Genomic DNA, 9,492 nt, shown 5'->3' with positions numbered 1-9,492 from the left:
TTTGTTGAAATGGCACTTATGACGAGACAATTTTAACTTGGTAGAGTGATATTCGTTGCATCTTTCATATGGTGTCTAGCTCTCATTGCTTCTAATTTATTGAAATGCCTTCTCCTTAGTTTACACATCACAAGCTATGAATATGCAATGTTGTGAATATGCAATGGCACTAATGACGAGAGACCTTTAACTTGGTAGTGTGATGTTGTTTGCATCTTGCATATGATTTATTTCTTGTGTTGCTTCACATTTGTTTAAACGCCATTTAAGATGAGACATTGTTAACTTGGCAGAGTGATATTTGTAGCATCTTTCATATGGCGTCTACCTTCCATTGCATTGCTTCTAATTTAGTGAAATGTCTTCTGCTTAGTTTAGTAGTTTACACATCATAGTTCTAGTTATCTCATGTCGTGCTGTTTTTCGTACATATTATATCCTCCTATCATGTGGTTGTCTAATATCAGAGTTCAGTTCGTCTGTATCACGCATCAATTTGTTCTGAAGAACTAAATTGTTATTCATTTTCTTGTCCGGTTGACTTAACATGGCACAGAGAAAGAGGAAGCAACACAAATTGATAGTGAACATGAAGGGGAAGAATCCTACAGATTCTGCTGGTACTGATGGTGCAATAGAAGGTCAAAGTCCACCAGAAAATTGTACAAATAGGGTATCCCATGCTACACGAGCTGCAGAACAAGCCAAACAGAAACAAATAGCTGCCACCAAACAAGCAGAGACAGCCCTAGTTGTTGCAACACCTGCCACCGTACCACCAGTTGCACGATTTACTCGTTGGTCAACTCAGCTAGCAGCACGTTCCCACGCTCCCTTACCACCTGACACTACTTCCGAAGCACTCTTGACACAAGATGAGTTGGCAAGATCAGATGAACTTTGTGAGCTTCAATAGGAAGAAGGTAGTTGCTGGAGTCAAGTTACAGTTGCATGCTTCTTTATATGTAGTCTCACAGTTTGATGTACACCAACACTTCCAATGTTCGTTGTTCGATTAGCACCTAGGCGCAAGAGGAAACAAACATCAGGGGTAATGCTCGATAGGTTAACAAAATCTAGAGGAGGAAGAATGGAGATCCATTTTTAGGCAGGTTTAAAAAGGCCACGTGATGCTACAGAGTCAGCCAAGTTAGTATCAGAGGCAGCGGTTGCCGTTAGGTGTCATGTACGTATCCTTCGAACATGGATTCAGTACAGGAATGACAAAGAAGAAACCCAGTTCAACACCTTCCTTGACAATTTATCTGTAAGTATGGTTATGTATGGAAACTAGTAATATCGTCTTGCTCTGGTTGTTGATAATGAGACTCCCATAATTTTCAACAGATGAGGTTCAAGTTGGATAGCCAAGATGATGTAACCAGAAAATCTTGCACCCATGTTTTCAAGTCTGCTCTGCGACAGTATCGGTATAACTTGAGAAAAGCTCACTTTGAAGGCAAGGCTAATAGTGAACTTTCCGAAACATCTCCAGTGGAAAACATATCGGATGAAGGCTGGAGAGGCCTCGTTAAACACTGGTCTGATCCGAAGTATCAGGTACATTATATATATGTGATCAGATCACATGTTGAAGTCCTATTTGCGCATGTGCCACACAAATCTATCTTCTTGTAGGTGAACTGTTCAAAGAACAGGGCCAACCGTATGAAAGTGAAATTCCAATAGATGACAGGATCTCGTAGCTATATTGCACACCATGAGGCTCTTGTAATTAGTTGTTGTTTCACTCTTTTCGCTCTACCATATTATCAGATCTATATTTACTTGTTCCAGATGCATAGGAAAGCCCGCAAGGACCAAAATGTACCTGAACCAAATGCGATGGAAATCTTCAAGGCCTGTCACACCAGCAAGACGAAGGGCATGACTACACCAGTCAAAGCCGTTGTTGTAAGTCCTTAATCCTCATGCCTTTTAACTACTACTTACTCTGACTCATGCCTTGAACTGCATGGTTTGCAGCCAATGTCTATTACTCTTTTCAATTTTATACACAATTGTCTTAGCGTATCATTGCACCTTACAAGGTTCAAAAGAGAGGAGTGATGTTCCTTTGATCTTAACCTATAATCTAGTTCTGTGCTGGACTTGCCCACACAATGTTACAATTTCCTGTTTGTCTGTTCTCAGTTGTTTTGTGATATGAATGATGTCATACTATGCTTACCGTATTATAAACTTTGTCTCTTTATCCTTAGCTCTCAATACAATGTGAAGAAATAGACAATACATTAGGCATGGTACATGGTAATATGTTTGGAACCTGGTTTTATTATGTACTTTGCAGTAAAATACAACTAATATTTTACATGGGTTCACCAGAATAAGTTTTGTATATAGACCAAAGCTTTTGTTTGGTTTTGCTGCCTCCCTAATATCTTCAGTTCTGGTACTACTAATGTAAAAACTCAACTTTTCAGCAAGCTATGGGAAAAAATGGTGGAACCACCACCTTCTGAAGGTGGCGAGGCAACTATAACCGCAATGTCAGCTCTTGATGCAGTGGGTCAGTACCTGTCCACTAACAGTGCCAAAAGCACATTCCTGTGTAATACTGGGTTGGCTGTTAAGGCAATCTTGTCTAAATTGCCTCATGATCAATATATGCAAGCTCAAAACAATGTTATATCTGCTCTCCAAACACAAGTCCATTCCCTAACAAAGACCCTTTGTGAAACAAGGACAGACATTATTCGATGTCTTCAAGATATGCATGGTTTTGAAACCAGACTATCAGACATTTGCTATGTTGTTCAGGAGCCTAGGAGAAATACAAAATTTGCTATGTTTTGAAACCATACAAAATTTGTTCTTAACGTGCAGCCACCGACTGAAGAAAATAGCAAGCCATTTTTGTATAGTGTAGGGTGTTCCCTATATTTGCACTGGTGGCGATCTTTGATGCCCAGTGGATGTAATCTGTGCAATCGCCTTAATAGCCTAGCATTAGTTTTGGGCTTATTTATTTCCTAGTACTCTTTTTTCCTGGTTTGCTAGTGGTTGTAACAACCATAGGCCATATACGGACCGTGGTAACCTTGACCCTGCTACGGGCCATAGGATCCATGGTCCTCCTACGGGCCGTCGGTAAATGGGCCTCCAACAGGGCCGTAGAATCGGTGGGCCTCGGGAAGTCAGATATATGGGTCAACATGCGCCGTAAACGGGCATAATTGGTATCGGCCCAGCACGGTAACGGGCCGTTAACAGGCCGATGGATAGCAAAGGCTTAATTCTGTCACAGGCATAATGGGTCGTTAATGGGCCAGAATATAGGACGGGCTGGAAACGGCGCAATGGGTTAACAGGCCAGAAACGGGCCGACTCTTGCCACGGGACGAATTTGGCCCATTAGGGGATCAAGCCAGTAACGAACCAGAAGTAATCGAGGGCCGGAAAGGAGCCCAAGAACGTATGGGCCGTCAGTAGGCCAAAAGCTAACACGGGTTGGAAACGGCCCATGTGAATCATTGGTCGTTAACGGGTACAAAGAAATTTACTGTTCATTATGAGCTAGAGTCACCGTGGGCCTCTAAAGATACGAATGCCTCATATAGGACGAAAGACGTCATTGGCCATACATGGGCTGAAAGTGAAACGGGCTGGTGTTATATTCGACGGCCCACATGACGTTGTTGGGTCGATTTTGGGTAGGCCCTAACGGGCCATGAGTTATCGGGTCGTAAAATGGGTTATTTGCGAACAGACCGTTAACAGGCTTTTCATGGGCCAGCCCGCTAACTTTTGACCAAGTAAAACGGGCCGGCTTTTGTCAGCTAAATGGGCCAGTGGTGGGCCGTCGCACATGTCGACATATCATAGGCGCCTATCTGACCCACGGACAAGCTGACACATGTTTCCTCCGGCCAATCAAAATTTTTCATGTGGAAATTTCCCATTGGTCCGGGCTGTTAACGGGTTATCGGATCCAAAACCAAACCCGTTAGCTTAACGGCAACCCGTTACGGTTGATGCCACATGTCGGTCACCCTTGACGAAAGCACTTCAGTGACGCGCGATTTATCGTCATGGAAGTGGACACTTCCATGATGATAATTTTCGTAATGTCATGGAACACTTCTATGACTATCTTGATTCTATCATAAAATTGTCATGGATGTACATACATGGTAGAAATCGTGACCTAATTTGACAAACACGTATCATCACGGAAGTGTCTTTTTTTGTAGTGATTGAAACATCACAAGGCAGGTGCTGCCAGAGCAGAGAATGGCCCAGATGTCTATAAAAAAGTAGGGAAAGTAGCAAAAACGTGTTAGGCATGTTTAATAGAACATGCTTAATACATCGACCGTACAGAACATAGCCATTAATTGCAACTAGTATTGGTAAGATTGAACTGGTGAGTACATACTTGGTAAGTCCTGAGAGGTAGTTGTTCGGGCACTTCATCTTGGCCAGAGCTCCCCCAAAGTTAGCGACGGCGGAGGCGAGCTGTTCCTCCGGGTCGAAGCGTGGATCAGTGCCACTGACATGTGTACCTACAGGCAACCAGTAAATGGTAGAAGTTAAACTGCAATTGCACAAATTATGTGAAATACTGTAAGACATGGGATGCAGATCACCTCGATGGCAAACAGAAGCATCGGCCGCTATGACCCTGCGTAAGTACATGGACAGGCATGTTACGTACAACAGGGTTAGCATCCACTAAAAGTAACAAATGGGCAGCATCTCTAGTGATATCCTGAGTCGTCTATTGTAAGTTTGTTGCTGGTATTGGTGAAATTGAGATAGACATGGTAATATTTGAACATCACACAGTGTGCAGTACTGAAATAAACAACGCACGAACATGCTTAATACATCAACCGTACAAATCATAGCTGTTGCAAGTGGTATTGGTAAGATTTATCTGGTCAAATCTTACCTGTTAAGTCCTGGGGGGTAGTCGTTGGGGGACTTCATCTGGGCCAGAGCCCGCACCATGTCGGCGGCGGTGGCGGAGGCGGGGTGTTCCTCCGGGTCAACACGCATGGCGGCCATCGCGCCATGGACCGCCATAAGCTCCTGGCAGGGGGATTTGGAGGCATGAGGATGTTTCGCAGGCGCCAGTTAAGCCATCAGGCCAGGGACGTGATAGAGATCGGTGGGTTACCTGACTGGATCCGAGCAGAACGTAGATGTGGTTGAAACTGTGGTTGCGGCGGCAATGGTTTGAGATGCCGCTATGGGGAGGCGCGAGGGAGGGGGGATACTGAGGAGACGTGGATGTGGTTGGAGGAATAAATTCTGAAATCGCGCGCCTAATGAAAATTTCAGTGCGAAACTTGAAACTTGGGCGGGGGAAACACACAACGCAGACGAAGCGTGTAAAATACTCATGTGCTAGAAAAACAAAGTTGGCAGATCCCATCTCCAAAAAAATGTACACGTGTACTTGATTTTTTCGGTCAATGGCACGCCTGGTTTATTAGGAAACATCGCACAGGTAACTGACTTATGGGTCAGTAACGCAAAAAACACAGATGGGTACAACACAGAAACCGCATGTTTTGTGATCTTCTAATGATTAACACAAAAAACGCACACGGACACACATGCTAATCAATTCTCAAAGCCCTCAAAGGATGCTCTTACCAACATTGTATGTCAATAGTACAAACTTAAAGTACTACTGGTAATTAGCTCTAATACTACAAACTTAAACTACTTCTCACATGCTGCCATCGCGGCATGCTGGCCAGACGCCGGCGTTCTCCTTCCCGGCCTTGTAGGTGGCAGCCCATCGTGCTTCCATCTCCGCCAAGCTCTCCTCACCACGGTGTGCGGCCTCTTTTTTCTTGCGGCGGCAGAACTCTCTTTTCTTGACTGCTTTCTACCTTTTTCTGCTCCTTCTATGCGGTTTTGGCCACATCTAGATCCACCACCCATTCGGCCATGGCAGCCTCAAAGTCCGCCCATGTAACTGCCTAGCCACCGGCGGCGATGAACTCGGCGCAGCGAGATGCCATCGCTTCCTTACCATGTGTGCATTCGCGGGCAGCGAGGAACACGGCGCAGCGGGATGCCATCGTTTCCTTACCAGTTACTCTGCACCACGGTGCCATGGACGACGCCTGGAGAGAGCTCTAGGACGGAGGGGCTAGGCAGCCGTATAGTGCTATGGTATTCAAGAGCTCAATGACATACGACAACCGAAATTTGGCTTCCCTTACAATTTTTCTCGTTCATTATCGCACACGGTTTATCTCCGTCGCTTCCGGAAACAGTGTGCGCTGAGCCTATTGTGTGCTGTGTTATGATTGGCCGGAACCCTAGCCACGCGGATCGCGCGTGTGCACCATAGCAATCCATGTCCCTCACATCACACCCGTGCACCTGTAGCTGGATTGGATTTATATGCGCTAAATGCTTAGAAAATGCACATAATCCCCTAAATATGGTAAATGAGCTCGGAAAAAAATGCCAAATTTGAACACGGTGATTTGCAGGGTGTATGTTCGTCGTAGAAAAAACACCAGGGAAAAGAACGAAGAAAATTGAATTCCCCTTCAATCTTGGGGACTTCCCTCTCGAAAGCATGGAACTTCCTTGGTGATGGTTCGATTTATGATGGGCGTGCATGACGACATAAGCCAAATCTTCTCAAATTTTTACCAGGGCATGGTGAGGTCATACCATGGCACCATGTCAGGCGTCATGTTTTTTAAGCATTTATTACATTTTTTCTATAGTTGAAAACCCAACAAACAAACATTTTTGGTTGACTATTGCCACACATTTCATCGAAATATCTGTCCATTCATTGTAAAAGGCATGAGAATTTACTAAATGGCACGAGCATGGTTTTCTAGGCCATTCTTGTGGACCCTTTCATGCACCGATTGTTTGAACTTGAATTATGCGTATTAATGCCTAGGAAAAGCACATAATCCCCTAAATATGGCAAATGAACCCGAAAAAGTGCCAAATTTGAACACGGTGATTTGCAGGTTGTATGTTCATCGTAGAAACAACTCATGGACAAAGGACAAAGGAAATTTGGACCCCCTTTGAATCTTGGTGATTTCCCCCTCGAAACCATGAAACTTCCTCGGTGATGGTTCAATTTATGAAAGGCGCGCATCACGACATAAGTAAAACATTCTCCAAATTTTTCAAGGGCATGGTGAGGCCATACCATGGCACCACGCTAGGTGTCATGTTTTCTGACCATGTGTTTCATTTTTTGTATAGTTGTTAACCCAGTAAAGGACGCGTTTATGGTTGACTATTGCCACACATTTCCTTGAAATATCTGCCCATTCCTTGTAAAAGGCATGAGAATGTACTAAATAACACGAGCATGGTTTTCCAGACTGTTCTTGTGCACCTTTTCATGCACCGATTGTTCGAATTTCAATTATATGTCCATTAATGCCTAGAAAATGCACATAATCCCCTAAATATGGTAAACGAGCCCGGGAAAATGTCAAATTTGAACACGATGCATTTGAGGCGGTATGTTGATCATTGGAAAAAAACTGAATGACAAACTAGGATGGAAATTTGGAGTCCCCTTCAATCGTGGGGATTTCCCTCTCGAAAGCATGGAACTTCCTCGGTGATGGTTCGATTTATGAAGTGTGTGCATGACAACCTAAGACAAACCTTCTAAATTTTTTACCAGGGCATGGTGAGGTCATACTATCGGTGTACAAAAGTAGGGGCTCTCCTTTTACACCCCTTAACTTGTGCATGGGCAGTCAGAGCCGCGCCCACAGCCACACTAAGCAGGGCAGGGGAGGGATGCCGGAGCACAAAATGACCAAAGCAACAAAAAGACCAGAGACACAGAGAGAGCAAGAGGGCGAGGTGGACTCCCCCGGCAAGGCTCTTGCTGGGGTGGCTTCCGCAGCCTCGGCAAGATCCTTGCCGGGGCAACTTGCCTGACGCCAGAAGAGTGCGCCACCCTTGAGCCCAAGGGGTTCCCACACCATATAGGAACCAAGGCTCGGGAGGCACCTCCGTGGTGGCATGCAGATCTTTGTAGAGATCATAGACACACAAGATCAGATGGAAACTAGAAGATGACGATCCTTGGCGAGATCCTTGCCAAGGAGATCCACGAGACCCCCGACAAGATCCTTGCCGGGGACGACCATGGTGCCGCAGCAAGACCCTTACTGGGCCCTCGGCAAGACCCTTGCCGAGGAAGTTTGCGGGGCCACAGCCAGGCCCGCGTCCGACTAGACTCCACCGCTGCTCCCGTACAGCTGCCAGCTCGACCAGCTGAGTAGGCATCTACGTAGCAGCACACGGCCTCTACACCAACTCAGCAAGCACCTCGGTGGTGGCATGCAGATCTTCGTGAAGGATCCACCACCGCGCCAGCCCAGCTGCCAGCCAACGTGGCGCTACAACGCCTTGTCAGCTCGGATGCGCGTCGGAGCCAGGCGAGGCGACGACAGCTGGGACGAGCTTCTTTGTCGTCCCTAATAAAGCAAGAGGGGCACGTCGGCAGCGCATTAAATGCATTTGTACGGCGGTGCCAGGGGATAGACTCAGCCCCTGTACATGTTTCCACCTCCTATGTGCCACTGTGGCGACCCCTTTTTGTTTATAAAAGGAGGCCCGAGGCGTACTGGAGAGGGATTCAGATCTTTTGGACTAGAGAGCCACTGCAGCTAGTTCAAGAACACAAGAACACCTAAATACACATCAAAGCATGACTAGGATTTTACTCGTCTCTACCCTGAACATGGGTAAACGATTTGTGTGCTGACCGCTAGACCCGCTCTTTGCACAACCCCATGCCCGCCAATCGTAGAAGGGATCCTAGTGACCCCATAGGAGTCGTTTCCAACCAACATCTCTGGCGTGCCAGGCAGGGGGTGTACAGTTGTGAGAATCTAGTCAGTTAGTTTAGCAGTTCTTCGTCGCCATGGCTCCCAAGAAGAAGATGATCATGGCGATCAACTCGTCGGGGGCCGAACGGCCCGTTCCAGTGCGGGCGAGTGGTGGGGCGATCGCAGACGGAAGCCAAGGCGCGGCTCGCGAACACCCGCATCGCTCTGGCAGCCAAAGCCTGGCGAGCGGCGTCGTTCGTGTGCGAGACGACAGGCCACACGCCACCAAATACAAAGACGGAGCCGGACCCCCCAGGCGATGCAGGGCCCTCTGGGGGCGGCGTCGTGCCACCCACGGGTGGCGCGGCGACTTCCAAGGCACCTACGCCGGCGCCCCCGACCACCGTAGTGGGAAGAGTCCTATGCATCGTTTGCGGGAAGTAGAAGGCCAACACGCGGGCCGAAGTGCTAGCAAAAATGGTGTACAGCCATTGGGCTATGATAGAGCTCCTTCTAACGTGGTGCTACCTCTTGAGCACTTGCGTTGGTTTTCCCTTGAAGAGGAAAGGGTGATGCAGCAGAGTAGCATAAGTATTTCCCTCAGCTTTTCAGAACCAAGGTATCAATCCAGTAGAAGGCCACGCACGAGTCCCTCGCACCTACACAAACAAATAAA

Source organism: Triticum urartu, chromosome 3A (genome assembly GCF_056163025.1).
Source record: "Triticum urartu cultivar PI428250 chromosome 3A, HENAU_Tu73, whole genome shotgun sequence".
Classification (NCBI taxonomy): domain Eukaryota; kingdom Viridiplantae; phylum Streptophyta; class Magnoliopsida; order Poales; family Poaceae; genus Triticum; species Triticum urartu.
The sequence above is the reverse complement of the archived record's forward strand: the minus strand, read 5'-3'. Positions refer to the sequence as shown.